The 12,427-nt window shown below is 48.2% G+C and overlaps 1 protein-coding gene across 2 annotated transcripts in view; it reads right to left on the reverse strand.

Moving 5' to 3' along the window:
- LOC144772340 (uncharacterized) overlaps positions 1–12,427 on the reverse strand; it is a 552,285-nt gene that overhangs the window by 212,336 nt on the left and 327,522 nt on the right. The gene's annotated exons all lie outside the window — the stretch shown is intronic.

A 12,427-nucleotide genomic window follows, 5' to 3' on the forward strand; every position in this document is an offset into this window, starting at 1 on the left:
ATGGGTGTCTTGCCCCCCACGTTTAGGGAGGCGGTTATCATCTTGCTCCCGAAACCCGGAAAGGACCCTGCCCTCTGTGGCTCCTATAGGCCCCTTTCGCTATTGAATACTGACTATAAAATCTTGGCGAAAGTAGTGGCCACGCGGCTGGCCCTTTTAATGGAATTCATCATATCCCCAGCTCAATCGGGGTTCGTGCCGCATCGATCCACCTCGCTGAATCTGCGCACCTTATTCGCAGTGCTTCACCGGGTAGACCCCGACACTCCGGCAGCCGCAGTGCTTTTAGACGCTGAGAAGGCGTTTGACTCCCTGGAGTGGTCCTTTTTCCTGTCCATTATGAGACGGATGGGCATGCCGGAGGTTTTTGTCTCCACAGTGGCGTTGCTGTATACTAAGCCAACGGCTCGTATACGCCTAAATGGCACCCTTACAGAGGAGTTCTCCCTGTCCAGAGGCACGAGGCAAGGGTGCCCCCTGTCCCCCTTGTTGTTCATTTTAGCGATGGACCCCTTGGTCCGTCAATTCCAGGACAACCACAGCTTCCGGGGCCTACAGTTTCGCACGGGTCCTCTGCTCGCTTCATTGTATGCGGACGATCTAATACTCTATGTCCGGGCTCCGGCCGAAAACTTGGCACCATTATTAGCGGAAATCACGCTGTTTGGCACATACTCCGGCCTGCGCATGAATTGGCGCAAATCCCTCATTTTTCCACTGACCGCCGCCACTACGCCCTGGGAATGCGAGTACCCCTTGGAGTGGTGCGACGAATCGGTGAAATACTTGGGTATACACGTCCATCTTAACACGGTGGACATTATCCGGCTCAACTATGGCAGAGCGCTGGAATTTTTGGAGGACAACATTACCAAGTGGCTCAGGCTGCCGCTCTCAATGGTGGGACGCATTGCCATAGTGAAAATGGTGGTGCTACCTCGGTTTTTGTACTTATTTAATAATATCCCAATAGCTCTGACAAAAAAAATTTTCACGCAGCTGCGAACATTGCTGCTGCGGTTGATATGGGGCAACAAAACCCCTCGAGTTGCGTGGCACGTTTTGACCCTGCCCTACGAAAGAGGTGGCCTGGGAGTGCCCGATTTTTATCGATATTTTTTGGCAGCACAGGGTTCCTTCGCATACCCTTGGTTCCACCCAGATGCGCGCATACTGTTCTTGAAGCCGGAAACAGACCTGGTGTTGCCTCACTCCTTGGCTACACTGCTCCCGAGAGGGTTCCCCCGCGACCCCCAGGATATCCAAACGGTATCGTCCACATGCTGGGCCTGGGAGAAAATCCGGAGGTTACTTAAACTTGATATACTATACTCCCCACTCCTCCCCCTCCCTAATGCACACTGGCTTCCGATCACTGGTGAGGCGGTGGTGCATACTACACTCTCTAAGTTCGGCCTACACACGGTGGGGGACCTATTCCCAGACGGACATGCCTTTAGTTTGACGGAGGACCCCCGGTTCCAGGACCGTACTTTTATGGACTCCTTTGTACTGTCCCGACTGCGTTCCTTACTGCGAGCCACATTTCCCACCTTCCCACTGGCTCCAGAGGAGGCGCAACCCCTGACCGCAGTTATTCAACATCCATCGGGGACACACATGGTAACTAAGATATACAGACTTAGCTTAGCGGCTGCTCCTGCAGCAGACGAGAAGGTCCGCCTGGCTTGGGAAAGAGATTTGGGGAAACAGATCACGGATGAGGAATGGGCTCGGTGCTGTGCTGTAACAAAAACAGTATCGTTGAACACCCGGCACAAGCTCATTCATTTCAAATTCCTGAGGCGTATGTACCACACCCCTGCTCTGGCCCACAGAATAGACCCCTCCCGATCCCCTATGTGCCCGAAATGTAAAACTACAGAGGCTGATTTTGCTCACCTATCATGGACCTGCCCCCGACTGCAAGACTACTGGCTACAGGTACACAGCACATTTGGTAAAATACTAGGCGTCCCCCTAACTCCGACCCCTGAAATTGCTTTGTTAGGCTTCGTGACGAACTTCCCACCAGCGGTTCGCAGGCTTGCGACGCTGGGCTTCTTGCTAGCTAAGCGCGAGGTGGCCTTACTTTGGTGCTCCGCAAGAAGCCCGACGGTGAAATATTGGTTGAAGAGCTTGGCCTCCTGCAATGTCAACTGCGTAGAGTACTCCTCCACCATCCCTACATCGTCTAGACCCTTAGACATATGGGGGCCGTACCGCGCATACATTGCTAAACTCGCAGCTGACCACCAGGCGCAGCTAGACAACCAACTGTACCCGGAGGGAGTGGGTTAGCCTGTGCTGTTGGTACAACTTATGCGCTGCTGCTGAACACTATCTGTGGGGGCCGGTTGGGCTGGTTATTGCATCCGGGGCTATTTACTGGCTGTGATAAACTGTTGTGGATATCCCCAATCCCTTTGGACTTTGCACTTGTTCCTATGCCGAAAGCTGTCATTCAGGGTGTTTTTGTACTGCAAGATGGGGTGTATTGTTTCCATTGCTAATGGTTTGTGTATGATGCTTCTGAAAATGACAAATAAAGTTTAAAAAAAAAAAAAAAAAAAAAAGTATCCCGAACTTAGAGAACTGACTCTCCGGGGAGGAGGGTGGGTGCATGTGAATCTATGAAAGATACCAATACTGTATAACTGAAGTTACAGGTAAGTAACTCGTTTTCTTATCCAGTATTGGGGTATCTTTCATAGATTCACATGCCTGAATCAGAATAGCAAGCAGTAAGCCAGGCAAAGTCGATTGCGGATGGTGGGAGACTTATTGTAGTGCACGCCCATGAATGTATAATTAACAACCAACAATCGCCTAGAGAATGATCTATTAATAAATCATGTTCATATTCAACATAGAAATCGTGCAATATCCTTCTTGAAAGGAACTTTAAGCATCATAAAAACACACAATATGTTAACATATGTTTGTCTATTATAAGACATCTATTGAATTGTGAGTACATTATATGAAATAAGCCAACATTAGTACCTGAATATACTCCTTATGGAAACCGGTGACGTAAAACAGCTTGGCCCACTGCCGCATCATTCTGATTTGCTGATTGTAGGCAGTAGTGTCTTGTAAACGTGTGGGCATTCTTCCATGTCGCAGCACGGCAAATGTTCTCAAGCAAAACCAAAGGTGGTGATGGACGGAGCGTTGACAATACAAACACTCACCCCCAGTCAACTGATCTGGGTTTAATCCATCACCGTTCTTTAGCTCACTCCGCCACCCCAGTTCAGACATGGCCATATGCAAATCAGTCTGACCCTGTGCCTCATGGGAACAGTCCAGCCCGAACTGCCAAGCCATGTCTTCCCTGGACCGGAATCAAGCTTCCCAGGACCGGTTTCTGGCATTACAGCCGTCTTCAGCCGGGCTTGCTTGACTCCAGTGGCAAAGTGAGCAAGGGACTCACGTCTGAGCATACCCTGCCAACTTAGGGCGAACAAAGAAAAACCAAAGGTGGTGATGGACGGAGCGTTGACAATACAAACACTCACCCCCAGTCAACTGATCTGGGTTTAATCCATCACCGTTCTTTAGCTCACTCCGCCACCCCAGTTCAGACATGGCCATATGCAAATCAGTCTGACCCTGTGCCTCATGGGAACAGTCCAGCCCGAACTGCCAAGCCATGTCTTCCCTGGACCGGAATCAAGCTTCCCAGGACCGGTTTCTGGCATTACAGCCGTCTTCAGCCGGGCTTGCTTGACTCCAGTGGCAAAGTGAGCATGGGACTCACGTCTGAGCATACCCTGCCAACTTAGGGCGAACAAAGAAAAACCAAAGGTGGTGATGGACGGAGCGTTGACAATACAAACACTCACCCCCAGTCAACTGATCTGGGTTTAATCCATCACCGTTCTTTAGCTCACTCCGCCACCCCAGTTCAGACATGGCCATATGCAAATCAGTCTGACCCTGTGCCTCATGGGAACAGTCCAGCCCGAACTGCCAAGCCATGTCTTCCCTGGACCGGAATCAAGCTTCCCAGGACCGGTTTCTGGCATTACAGCCGTCTTCAGCCGGGCTTGCTTGACTCCAGTGGCAAAGTGAGCAAGGGACTCACGTCTGAGCATACCCTGCCAACTTAGGGCGAACAAAGAAAAACCAAAGGTGGTGATGGACGGAGCGTTGACAATACAAACACTCACCCCCAGTCAACTGATCTGGGTTTAATCCATCACCGTTCTTTAGCTCACTCCGCCACCCCAGTTCAGACATGGCCATATGCAAATCAGTCTGACCCTGTGCCTCATGGGAACAGTCCAGCCCGAACTGCCAAGCCATGTCTTCCCTGGACCGGAATCAAGCTTCCCAGGACCGGTTTCTGGCATTACAGCCGTCTTCAGCCGGGCTTGCTTGACTCCAGTGGCAAAGTGAGCAAGGGACTCACGTCTGAGCATACCCTGCCAACTTAGGGCGAACAAACAAAGAGTGGGCTAAAGAACGGTGATGGATTAAACCCAGATCAGTTGACTGGGGGTGAGTGCTTGTATTGTCAACGCTCCGTCCATCACCACCTTTGGTTTTGCTTTGTTCGCCATAAGTTGGCAGGGTATGCTCAGACGTGAGTCCCTTGCTCACTTTGCCACTGGATTCAAGCAAGCTGGGCTGAAGACGGCTGTAATGCCAGAAACTGGTCCTCGGAAGCTTGTTTCCGGTCCAGGGAAGGCATGGCTTGGCAGTTCGGGTTGGACTGTTCCCATGAGGCACAGGGTCAGACTGATTTGCATATGGCCATGTCTGAACTGGGGTGGCAGAGTGGGCTAAAGAACGGTGATGGATTAAACCCAGATCAGTTGACTGGGGGTGAGTGCTTGTATTGTCAACGCTCCGTCCATCACCACCTTTGGTTTTGCAAATGTTCTCAAGCGTCACACCTGCAAACAAAGCTGCAGACGCTGCCACAGCTCTTGTGGAATGAAATCGAACAGACCTTGTCAATGGTCGGTTAGCCTTGATGTGACAGAACTGGATGGCAGAGGCTATCCATCTGGAAATCGTAGCTTTAGGGACCGCTTTACCCAATGTAGTCTGGCCATAAGCCACAAACAGAAGATCTGATTTTCTTAAAATCTTGGATTTCTGGAGGTAGAACTTTAAGCATCTTTTGATGTCTAAAGAATGCAATGTTCTCTCCGCTGGGGTTGAAGAATTTGGAAAGAAAACATGCATGTCTTTAATCTTACCGGTTCATTAGAGTGAAATTGTGTTGGTACCCTAGGAATGAACCTGGGATTTGTCTAAAGGGTTACATAGTTCCGAAGAAAATGTAAAAATTAGGTGTTCCTTTATAGTGAAAGCTCGGATCTCACAACCCCTATTTCCGAGGTACGAGCCAGTAAATGGGTAACCTTCCAGGTGAGGAATTTGGGATCTGGTTTATGGATCAGCTCAAATGTACACTGCATTAACTGCACTAGCAATGCTGATTTCCCACTCTGGGAGGGTGCTCGCACTGGAGAGAAGGCTCGGAAAAGCTCTTCCATAAACTGTTTGGCAAGTGCCGAAGAGCAGAAAAAAGAAACATTTTTAACATTTCCTAAATCTGGAAAGAGCAGTAAGACACATTTTGTTCGATGAAAAACTAAGCCCATACTTGGCAAGATAAGATAATGGAGAACTTGTTCTGCAGTAACTGTAATTGAGTGAATGGCATTCACCTCACACCAACCGCCAAATCGCTTCCATTTGAGGCGATAAGCCTTGATTGTGCCTTGGGCACGAGATTTGGCCAAAATTACACAACAGTTCTTTGAAACGTTGATGCCCTTTAACTCTAACAAATGATAAGCTGTGCGTGCAAGTGTAATAACTGTGGGTCCGGACGAACCACTTGATCTCCGTCCCCTGACAACATCGTAGGCTCAAGCCATAGCCGAATGGGCTTGCCTGCAAACAATAGCAGAAATTCCGAGAACCAATATTGGCTAACGGGGTGCAATCGGATCAGATGGTAACCTTCCAGCTTCATCTTGCAGAACCCCCTTGGAACCAATGGTATTGGGGAAAAAGCGTACACACAAACCCCTGACCATTGCATGGACAGGGCATTCCCTCTTGATCCCTATTAAGGGAACCTGCTGACATAATATCGGCCTTCCTTGTTCTCTCTGAATGCAAATAGATTTCCATGCCGGCCTAACCCAAACTTGGAACACTGGGTTCACCTGTCCCGTTTCCGGCGTCCACTCGTGACAGTCCGACTGAGACATGCTCAGAGCATTGTGGAGAGCCCTGACGTGTTCAGCTTTCAAGACATCTTGTGAAATGCGACACCTTCTCACAATTCCTGAACCTCTTACGAGAGTGTAGCTGATTTAGTTCCTCCTTGTTTATTGATATAATACATGCTGATGGTATTGTCGGTCTGGATTAGCACAGAGGAAACCTCAATCCTCAGGAGGAATGCTTGAGGGGACAGAACAGCGTTGTGGGTTCAAGCCTGTTGATCTGCTATTGTCTTTGTCTTTGAGACCATTTTCCTTGAATTCTGCAAATCCTGCCGGTGACCTCCCCATCCTTCCATGGAGGCATCAGTTGTTAAAACTAACCCTGGAATGGTTTGTAGGAACGTGCGACCCTGGGTTATAGTCTCTGTCTGCGACCAGCAATTTGCAGAATTCATCATGCACGGTGTAACCTTGATGGTATCATCTAACGAACCCATTGTTTATTGTTCTTGCAACTGTAGTTCTTCCTGAAAAGGTCTCATTTTGAGCCATGCTAAGGGTATGAAATGTATCGCTGAAGAGCACATCTTCAGGAACTATGCAAACATTTGAACTGAAACTGACCTTTTGAAGTTAACCTTGCCAATTTTTGAAAACGCAACTGGCGGTCGTGCGACAAGACTGCTTTGTTCTGGATTGTGTCTAATCCTGCTCCGAGAAAATACATTTACTTGGATAGGACCTAGCTGCAATTTGCTGTCGTTGAGAATCAGCTCCAGAGAAAAGACGAGATGGGTGTATCTACTGTGGCAATCTTGGTTTCGTGTTCTGAAGAACCTTTGAGCAGCCAATTGTCTAGACAGGGGAATACTTGCATTCCTCAAGATCTCAATGCTGCTGCCACTGGTACCAAGTACTTCATGAAAGGCTCTTGGTGACGATCTCGGCCCAAACGGGAGCACTTCGCACCTATAATATGCGTCAGCCACGTGAAAGCGAAAATATTCGTGCTGTTTGAGGTGGACAGATATGAGGAAATTCCAATCCTCTCCATCCAGAGAAGCCATAAAATATCCTTCGTTTAAATAACTTAATTGTTGTGAAAACGAGGGGAGGGGGACCCCTGCGCGGAGTAGTATATGGCTGTTTGATTAATTCCAGGGAGTGGCCATTGGTTACTAGGTTTAGAACCCATTGGTCTGACATAGTTCCCTGTTACTTGTAAACAAAACCTGAAATCTTCGGGCCCACGCGAGAAAAGGGTAAAATGATTGGAGCCCTGTGGTGATAATGGCTTCCTATTAGTGTCTCAGCCTTGATACTTAAATCTCTTTCGACCACCCTGACGGGAGAAACTAGACAGACTATCTACGGCAAGATGCCTGGCTGCAAGGCTGTACTGAGATTGATACTGCTTATTAGGTTGGTTTTGGTATCCTCCTCTTGATGAAAAACCCCTTCATCTCGGTCATCTGAAAGATCCGCGCCCATATTGAAGGGTGCTTAATGATCGTGCAGTATCAGTGCCAGATTTTATAACTAAGAGGGCATCATTAAAATGTTTACCAAACCAAAACCTTTTCATCATAGGCCATGCCTAGAGTCTTTGCTCAGGGCTGAAGGTAGCAGCTTTAAGCCATCCCTGGCGTCTAAGCCGTGCCTCCCCTGCTAAGTGAAGGAGGTTGGTGTTCCCAATGTTCAAGGCGCAATCTAAAGTTTTTGATGCGGCATGTTCACCTTCCAATAGAATCTTTCCTGCATCACGCCTTCGGTCCTCAGTAATGAGGTCATTGAAACTCGCTATGTCCAACCACATTTGAAGGTCATAACAACCGATTATGAATAAAGGATTGTCAGCTCTACTAGAGGCTGCTGCCAAAGTATAGAATTTTTTCACTATAAGGTCCAGACGACATCCTTCTTTGTCAGGCGGTGTGGTAATAGGCATTGCAGGATTTTAGATTGCCGTTGAGCGGTCTGTGAAATTACTGAATCTGGTCGAACGGTGGCCTATCTGTTCGGATGGGCTGCTAGTAGGTACACATCATTTCTGTTCTATGCGCAGAAACACTTCTGGAATAGACTTAGTCTATTATAGGTACCACTCTTGTGATCTTCTTGCATACCTCCTCGAAACCATGAAGGAGATATTCTGTTTGCTCACCCGTAGCTGGCAGTCAAAATCTAGCTGCTGCCCACTACATTAAAAAATTTATATTTATGATGCTGTCACCGCTGAAGCCATCGCAGCCAATCTCATCATAGACTTTGTAGTAGACATGGTTATGTAGGCGAGGTTTTTTGCAGACTAGAACAGCGTAATACCTAACCGCCATGAGCAACCATCCTAGACGAGGCTGTCATAGGCGACAGCCATATACAATGCCATTGAAGATGAGGCAATCATAAGTGAGGGCATCCGTAGATGAGGGTAACATAAATGAGGCCATTCGCCCTTCGTAGATGAGGCCATTGGTAGATGAGGCCATTGGTAGATGAGGCCATTGGTAGATGAGGCCATTGGTAGATGAGGCCATCGGTAGATGAGGCCATCGGTAGATGAGGCCATCGGTAGATGAGGCCATCGGTAGATGAGGCCATCGGTAGACTAGGCCATTGGTAGACTAGGCCATTGGTAGACAAGGCCATTGGTAGACAAGGCCATTGGTAGACAAGGCCATTGGTAGACAAGGCCATTGGCATACAAGGCCATTGTTAGAGTGATACGGTCATAGAAGACAGTCATAACAATACCATCATAGATGAGGTTAAAATAGGTGAGATCCTCCGTCGAATGATGACCAGCCATAGGTGAAACAATTCATAGATGGTGCCATGTGTAGTGTAGGCCATTCACAAATGAGGCCATATGTATATGAGGCTACCTTGACAAGGCTGTCATAGACGACTGTCTTAGCTAGGCATTGCCATTGTAGATGACACTATCAAAGATCAGGCAGTCATAGACTATCATTTTAGATGAGGCAGTCGTCGACGACCGTCCTTCGTCGACGACCGTCGTAGATGAATGAGGCCGTCGTCGACGACCGTCGCAGACGAGGCCCGTCGTCGACGACTGTCGCAGACGAGGCCCGTCGTCGACGACCGTCATAGACGAAGCCACAGTCGACGAGCGTTGAGGACGTCGTCGACGACAGTCGTAGACGAAGCCGTCGTCGACGACCGTCGTAGACGAAGCCGTCGTCGACGACCGTCGTAGACGAGGCGGTCGTCGACGACCACCGTAGATGAGGCAGTCGTCGACGACCATCGTAGATGAGGCCATCGTCAAAGACCCTCGCAGAAGAGGCCATCGTCGACGACCATATAAGATGAACGATCATCGTAGATGAGGATCATGAAGGTGAGGCAGTAATAGTAGACATGGAGTTATGTATATACTCCTAATGTCAGGTCAAGAAGACTTCCCTGATGTAGTGTCAGGGATGAAAAGGGAGTTGTATCCTCTGCGAGAAGTGCCAATAAAGACTCAAGGTGAATCTTATGGCTTTTATGCGCGCCCTCAGTAAGCTACTGGCGCGACTTCTCCCTTCGATCTCTCTTCATCCTCATCAGAGGTGGCAGATTAAAGTCTCTGACCCATCAAAGCCTCATCTCTCAGAACGTGAGAGTATAGAGGAAAAGGTTAGACATAAATCATAGTCTATTACCTTGTTCACTGCCATTCTGCCACATTACTGCCTTAATAGGGTCAGAGAAATGAGGTATGATCCTGTATCCAAAAAGAAGTAAAGCTGAAGAAAAACTGAGCAGAGCTCAGGGAGACTCTCTTCACCCACGACGTGCGGTGATAATCTGAGGAGAGCTGGCTCTGCAGGGAAGGTTCTAGAGGGTGCTGTAAGCTGATTAGTTGGAGCAAAGACTTTGGTCTTTTTAGCATAATGATGTAGATAGGCTACTATAATCTAGGCCTCAGGCCTTTTCTAGGGCCTACTACTACAAAGTGCTTTTGGCACTGCTTTTGTATTTACCTTGGGACTCCCGCCTCGACGACGGGGAATGATTCAGGCATGTGAATCTATGAAAGATACCCCAATACTGGATAACAGTTATCTCTGGCTGCATTTGTATTGAGTGTCCCTGTCCTACTGTTTTATTTCTATCCATATTTCCCTGCGATTGTATTCTTCCCTCCCCCCCCTCTTTTACCCCTTTGGGCACTGCATGCACTTGTGCAATGGTGCATTGCTCATTGCTTACACAGTTATTAGGTACTAGGGGGTGATGAGCTGGTGGATTGGCTACTGGCAAAGCCTTCTCTGATTGGTTAGATATAGAAGTTTCTCTGGCCTTACCCTGTCTCTGCAATTCATTGGTTATTTTATCTAGTTTACTCACCCGCGGTTTAATTTGGCTGGTTATAAACACCTCCAAGTGCTTTTGCAAGTCTAGAATTACAGAATCAAGCCACCTCGGGGGAATTGGGGGGGCTTTAGGTTCTATTATTAGAACCTCATCCTCTGTATCTTTTGGCTTGTTACCCTTTGTAGGCTTTTTCCAGGACTTTATTTGTGAATTCTTGTTTCTACGCTTTTTACTTCTTTGCCTAGGTTTTCTATTTACCTCTCTGTTTATAGATTCATCGTCCTCGAATACTAGTTGGGCACAGGGGACAGCATCAAATGAATTGTCCCTACTACCTTTATCTAGTGTGTCATTGGTGTTTAGATCCCCAGTTTGGGTAGGGGTCAGGGGCAAAGAGGTTCAGGTCATTGATATACATCTCTCTGCACGCTCTATGTCCCCTGCAACCTTCCTTAGCATTAGATCGATAACTGTCGGGGTGGCTTTGTGGGCTACTGCATCACTTGTTTCTGGCCCTGGGTTTTCGATTTGAGGGGGGTTCCTATTTTGCCCTTAGTGGAGCGAGTTTTAGGTTTAGTGGCCATACTTCACAATCGTAATAAAGGCTCTTACCCCCCTTCCTCCCGGTATACTTAAACCAATGATGTTTATAATTAACCTAGATGATTTGGTCAATTTGCACAGAAATTTCCACGTTAATACCTCCTGTATTTCAGTGTGCCTACTCCAGTATGTAATTTTTCAGTCAAGCAGCAAAGAGTCACGGAAAATACCTTAGGGCAGGTCCAAGGGGGGTGGCCCATCCCGTCCCTGGTCGTCCCCGGCCCGCCCACTACCCGGGCTCTGTCCGCGACGCGGGAGAAGCGTTGCGTCTTTAATGCGCCTCCGGGCGCGGCAAAGTGATGCTGCAGGCAGCGTCCCTGAGTCCCAGCAAGGGATCCTGAGAAATGTAGGCAAGGTTTGGTGAGTGCTCCTCCCTCTCGGCGGCCGCGGTGGCTGGTGCGGCGGCGGGGGAGAGCGAGGCAAGAAGGCGTGATGTCCAGGTGGGCTTGCAGGTAAGCTACTTCGTCAATGCCCCCAGTCGTTGTAGGGCCCCCATGCTGTACATGATAGCAGACACCACGGAGCCCTAGGGGACTCCGCAGGTGATAGGGACATTTTGTGAACCGGAGATACCTGAGTGAGTAAACTTGTGTTGGTTGGAAAGATAGACGGAGAGACCGTGAATCCCTTTGGAGACTCAAGGGTGCCCTTGAGGGAGGTTTGGTCGACTGTGTCCAAGACAGCATAGAAGTCCAGGAACAACAAGAGGCAGGGGTCATTTTTATCTGTGGTCAAGAGGTAATCCTCAATTGTGTGTAAGGCTGTGGTCTTTGCTCTGCAGTGTGATCTGAAACAAGACTGGTAGACACGCAGGAGATGATTATCATTGATCTGATCTTCAAATTGAACTTAGACTGTTTTTTTAAATGATCCGCGATTAGGGACTGCTGCCTGACACTCAGGACGAAACATTACAACTGATTTCCTTAGAACAATTTATGGAGTCTCTTTCCCGCATCAAGATGCAAGTCTGGATTTGCCTACACTCAGATAGAGGAAGTGAGCAGCCTTAGTTAAACCGCTATTCATTTAATGGGTTGAAATGCTCATTTTCCACATGCAGTTACAGATTTTATAGCTATTCATATTAGTAGGCCTAAGAGGTATTTGATGAGAATGATGACCCTTTAAGGTCAGCAGTCTTAGAAAAAGTACCTTAGTGTAAAGACCATCTTCGATATGGAAAACAACTTTAATGTTCTCCCGAGCCTTACAGCAGCACTGGTCATAGGAGTGCATTGGAGGGGTACACGTAACATGAATCATTCACTTTTCCTTAACTCAGACTAGAGGAGTCA

This window comes from Lissotriton helveticus, chromosome 8, assembly GCF_964261635.1.
Source record: "Lissotriton helveticus chromosome 8, aLisHel1.1, whole genome shotgun sequence".
NCBI classification, from domain to species: domain Eukaryota; kingdom Metazoa; phylum Chordata; class Amphibia; order Caudata; family Salamandridae; genus Lissotriton; species Lissotriton helveticus.